Source organism: Micrasema longulum, unplaced genomic scaffold (assembly GCF_059751315.1).
Source record: "Micrasema longulum isolate JH-2025_06_02 unplaced genomic scaffold, ASM5975131v1 h1tg001884l, whole genome shotgun sequence".
Classification (NCBI taxonomy): domain Eukaryota; kingdom Metazoa; phylum Arthropoda; class Insecta; order Trichoptera; family Brachycentridae; genus Micrasema; species Micrasema longulum.
In genome coordinates this window covers 1489-7720 of record NW_028279058.1, presented here as the reverse complement: position 1 = coordinate 7720, position 6232 = coordinate 1489, and positions in this window count along the sequence as shown.

The window sequence follows — 6232 nt, the reverse complement described above, 5'->3', positions numbered from 1 at the left end:
AAGAGCTCCAAAGCCAAAGAAAATCACAAAAAACCACAGTTTGTACTGAAAAATTGTGAGATTCACTTTAGTTTTCATGACAATTTTTTAATGCTTTTTCCGTTGGTTGTTTAATCGCTAATTTACTACTGATGGGAATTACTCACACAATAGATGAATTTATCTGCGCCGTCGACTCGCTAAACGACGACCTAATTCTCTGCAATCGCTGGTACTACTCCACAAGAGACAAGGCGTGAAGGTTAAATAAGCAAATTGGAATCACAAATATTCGCTGCATCCAGCGAGAATGGGGGCGTGTGGCGGTAGCGGGCTCCCCACCCCGGGGATGCACTCCCTAGCGGAGCTTATTCTATTACGCTATCCTAATCGCATTCCCAGTATCCATTTTAAGCATATCTAAACCTCCTCTCCTTGTAGCACCTACGCGGTATTACGAGGAAGCCCCGTTTTGTTAATTAAAGTAATTACTCTTCGTACCGAAAATGCCAACCTTTATCCTAATTGACGTGGAGCAGACTGCAGGAGACGGAGAAGAAAGTTCTAGAAAAGTACCCATAACGCAACTTGCGTGCGCCGCCATCGTAAATCCAAATATTGTTGGCCAAGGATTATTCTTTATAATAATTATTGTATTACTTGCCCAAATCCAACAATAAATTACTTAGCCTTATATGTAGGTATTGAATTTTTGGCAAAAAGTCAGAAACTATTCCGCGCATTTGTATAAGAGTTAATGGGGGATTCACATCGTGGTTTGCAATCTCAAAAGGCGTGAAACGGGGATATGTACTGTCACCACTGTTGTTTAATCTATACATGGACAACTGTATGAAAGATATAGGATTTATGGGTATTGGGGCGAAAATGTATAATTTTCAGTAAGCTGTTTGTTGTACGCTGATGATGCAGTTCTTTTAGCAAGCAGCGAGGAGGATTTGCAACAAATAGTCTCTAAAATGTACGATGTATGTCTGGGGTAATATTTTAAATGCTCTTGTGGCCGTAGAAAAAGCTTTTATCTCGTCTATTTACATACAAAATACGCGAGATAAAACTGTTTTCTACGGCCGCGAGAGTGGTTCAGAATATCACCGCCGGAGAGCGAATTGGTGATGAACGAATATAAGTCAAAAGTGATGGTCTTTGAAAGTGGAAGTGAGGTTAATGATTGCATAAAAAATGTAAACAACTTATTTCTTGAACAAGCAGAAGAATTTGTGTATCTGAGAAGCATGTTTTCAAGAGATGAAAGAGTAGAAAAATACGTTGAAGGAGGGTGAATGCGGGCAACAAAATGAACGCCACAGTAATTGCTAATAAAAATATGTCAATCGAAGCTAAACTGGCTGTGCACAACGGAGTTTTAGTCCCAGCACTTACGTATGGAAGTGAAATATGGAATTGGCAGAGGAAGGATGAAAGCAGAGTGGATGCCTTCGAAATGCGATCGCTTTGACGAATATGTGGGAAATCAATGTATGAAATTAATTACGAATGTTGAAATCAGGTGAGAGTGTCTGAGTCAGGTATATTGATTAGATTCAGAAAGGGTCTTTGAGATGGTTTGGTCATGTAGAACGAATATATGACGAAATAATGGTAAAACAGTTATAAATGGCAAGAATGAACGGTAACATGGTACGAGGACGACCAAGGAAGACGTGGCATGATCAGATAAACCAAAATATTAAATCTGGTCATGTCAAAAGCAAGGAGAACCGACGAAGGGCATGTATGACAAGATGTATGAATGTGGAATAAGCTAGGAATGTACGCCAGGATAGACGTGTGTGGCGGTCCATTCTTTCTGCCTACTACTTCGGAGAAATGGCGAGATGGTAGTAGTAGTAGTAGTAGGTATTATAACAGATATGAGAACATAAAAATGTAAAGGAAGGAAATATGGAAGTCTTAAGTTTATTTATTTAAAAAAACTCATTTGGGACCGTACATAAGAAGAAAACATGTTTGTTACAATACATAATATTATATCATACACTAGCTGACCCGACAGACGTTGTTCTGCCCGAACGTTGGCTTACCTTGGAAAAATACTTTTTCTTGATAAGTAGGTACCTAGGTACTTGTTTGTGATTAAATTCCAAAACTAAAAATTGTTAATATTCAAATATTAAATTTAAGTAGGTACTTGTTTATAGTTGAATTCCAAAACATAAAATAAATATTTTTTCAAATATGGCATACTTTTTTCAAACGTCAAACTCCGGTCATCTCACTAACAGAGGGGTGTACTTATGTTGGAATACGATTTTTAAAAATGTTTTAAATTTAATATTATTTTAGTATTACCAAAAATCCAGTAAAAATAAATAAATGGGTAGAAATTATAAAGAATTTAAGGAAAGAATCGGATTGAGATCCACGAAAAACAAATGCTGTTTGTAAACATTCAAAAACAAACTTTTTTTATACACAAAAAAAAAACAAACTTTTTAATACACAAAAAACAAAATCTTTCCATTTTTTGTCTCGAATGCAACCCTGGTCTACCATCGATCTATCGATGAATAAAACATTTATGCTCTACTTCTTTTTTACACATTAGATTGAAGATTTTAATATCTACGAACACGCACAGCGCAAAGATCTATATTTCTCTGAAAACCGCACGTAAATCGGTTAAGCCGTTTAGAAGGAGTTCAGTGACATCACACGTACAGAGGAATTATATATATAAAGATAGTTAACACACCCGAAATAGTAAGAAATCATAATATAAGAAACTTTAACCACAGTAATATTTAAGTTAGATTTAAGTAATATTTTTTAATTTCGACACTTTTGTTCAAATGATAATTCTTTTTAATAATTATTGCATCATGACATGGATGCAACTGAAAATTATTTATTTAAAATACTGAATTTTTCATTAATTTCCATGACCACGCACCGCCTGCCTTTTCCATCATCACTAGTTCATGATGTGTTTGATAGGCTACTTAATTTCAAAGACTTCCCATAACCTAATATTGCATAACAGGATGCTGCCTATTTATTATGTTAATATATCTCACTCGTCCGCGCACAATCGCCAATATCCGGTCAAGTTTAGCATGCACTTCCATACATTGGCACGTGAGCATCCCATCGCTTTGATTTCTGCCTTTTAGCTTTCATTATTTTTTCTTAACTACATCCCGATAGTTTCATGACCTTAAAAATAAGAAAAATTACAAATCGCTAGCCCGAAGCAACAGTGAGATATCTCTGAAGAACGTGTTCTGAGATAATCGGACTTTGAGGTGTGCGAAGGGTCTGACTGAATTAAATTATTTGAAGTAGATTATGAATACTACATTTTCACATAGATTAACTTTACTATCTAACTTTAATGTTTTGTTTTTGAAAACATTCATTCATTTCATTTACTAACATATCTGCATGTGTATCTGAAAATCAGAAATTTCGGGTTCATCTAACAGTTGCTTTGGGCTGGCGATCTGGCACTAACTACATTACCACTCCAATTGCAGCATATCTAGATTATTTTGTAACACGCGAGGTAAGGTGATCAGTCATACACTGTAAGCACCAGTCCAGGGACAGTGAAATATTTCAGTATCAACCACTTTTTTTATCTTTAAAAAAAAATATTTTTCAATAATATTCACACAGTAATCTTAAAATTAAAGTCCCGCTTAATTGTAAGCACACAACTCGTCAGCAGGTTCTTTTAGATTGTTTCATACTTAACCTACATTATTAATAATTTTATTTGAAAAACATTAAGTACATATTGTACTATATTTTATATTTTATTGTATAATAAAAAAAATAATTTAGCCTACGTCTCACTCCTGTATTGAACTCACTATTCATAATATTGTCAGGTTACACATTGCATATTTTATGTGTACTGTATTGCAGTGTAACACATATATTTCACGGTAGGGTCACCGGGAAACGAAACCGGGTATCTTAAGCGTAGTAGACAAATGCGCCAACTTTTACATTTCGAGGCGTACTTATACCCACTCGATTTTTTTTTCACGATTTTTACCTGAGAGTAACCATTACATCGGGTCGAAATCACTTGTCCAGTGTTCTGGTTCTATTTCACACGCAGAACTGCATTCTTTATCCCCCGGGGTCACAGACAAAATTACACCCAAAAGTGTTTTGATGTTTTTACAATATTGATTTATAATAATTTGTTGACACAGTTGGTACCGTCGATTCCTTTCCAACTCGCAGCGTTTTTTTTTTATATTCCAGTTTTGCGGTCTGATAAATTCACCAAACAATTCCGATTTGCGAGTCTTGAACAATAAAATAATTAGTGTTTGGGCGTGTAAATATGTGCACATACATAATGCATTAGCTCACTAGAAAGACAAAAGTTGAACGCTACATACCATCTTGCCAACTTGGACTGTCGACACGCTTTCTTATGAGAGCAAGCCTATTTTGGTTTCAACATACGAACAGGAAGGAAGAAACATTGTATATTATTTATACGCGTATTTTTATTCTGGTCACACAAAAAGACAGCTACTATTATAAATATTTTAATTCAAATGTACTGACGTGCGCGTGATAGTGTTTTTAGCTCTAAAAATTCGTCTGTATTCTGAATCTCATGAATATTACAATATTACTCTTATGAAAAAACATTAGAAACAACAAATAACTGACAACTTTTTGTCATTACAACTTTCTCAGCAGGCAAAAACAAATCGATCTGTTAATTCCTTTTTTTATGTTAAGGCTGTAGTCTGATAAAAACAAGAAAATCATACGATTTTGCTATTTCAAAACGCCGTTCTTTCAAATCGCTGAATTAAAAAAATAAACATTTGATAAAAACAATATTTTGATAGGGTACTTTTGATAAAAAATACACGTAAAAGTAAAATTATTTGTTTTTACGTTTAGTTATGTTTTTACCTTTTTTTGTTAAATGATATATATTTTTTAGACTACAACAGGCCAGGTGACCTAATTTCAGTAGTGAATGTATAGTTATAGCACTGAACACCCAGGCTTGACAAAAATCACATTCATTTTTTGTGATCTCACCGGGAATCGAACCCGCAACCCTCCGAGCGTGAGGCACGCGTCTTAGCCATTACACCACGGAGGCTGCTAAATTAAGTAAACTCAAGTCATCAAATTTACTGAACTTTTCTTTGCTTTTTTTTATTGAAGCATTAATTTCACGTAAAACCTTATACAATCAAATATTTTGTACAAAAAATAAACTTTTTTACTAAATCTAACAAAGTTCAATTTTTAACTCATATTTGCTGCAATATTACATTATTTTTATTGTCAAAAACCTCTTAATTTTTTTCATTTAGTAATAATTTAAATCGTATTAGTAATAGATCCGATAGTGTACTGTCAGTTCCAGAATGCAGGACTAAGTTCGCACAGAGGCACTCCTCACATGTTGGTCCAAGATCCTTAAATTTTCTAACCAAGGAACTACAAATCATTAAATCACTGGTACATTTTAAAGTAGGTTTGAGGTCTTGGATCAGCGTGGAAGGAACAGATAGACACATTCTTTAAAAAAATAATTAAAATTTAAAATAAATGCATTCTGCAAATAAATCATGTTTTCGTAATATCAGCATATGTTCATTTAGTTTTTCTTTTCTTTTTCTTTTCTTTTTTTTCATGTTCATGTCATACCATATATACATATATGCTATTAACTTTTTAATAATTAAAAAAGGAATGGCCCACGCTCAGACGCTGGAGTCTTTGTGGGCATTTTTTTCAATTCATATTATAGCTTAATTTTAAGATGTATTTTTCTAACGTGTATTTTTGTAATTATATATCTTTGTAAATAATATGTGTGTGGAAAAATAAACAAATAAAAAAATAAATAAAAAAAATAAAAAAAATATTTAAAAAAATATATATATATATTCCTATCAAAAATATTGTATTCCGTTATAATATGAATAAGGATAATTTATTATCATAAGATAACGCTGTGCAATAATGCATAGGAAATGAGATACATCGCCATCCATACCCATAACTAGATAAATACTAATCTCTTACTTAAATATTCTGTTCTCTTGTCATTACAGTAAATAACAATTGTAAACAGTGAGCGTTACATACCTACAATAGTTAAGGAAATACCTAATATATGTATTAGACTGCAACAGTTGCTATTGAAGTGCTAAAATAATACGTCAATGTTATTGTTATCGCTTTAGTCCTCCGTTTTCCTCGCCTGTATTTATCA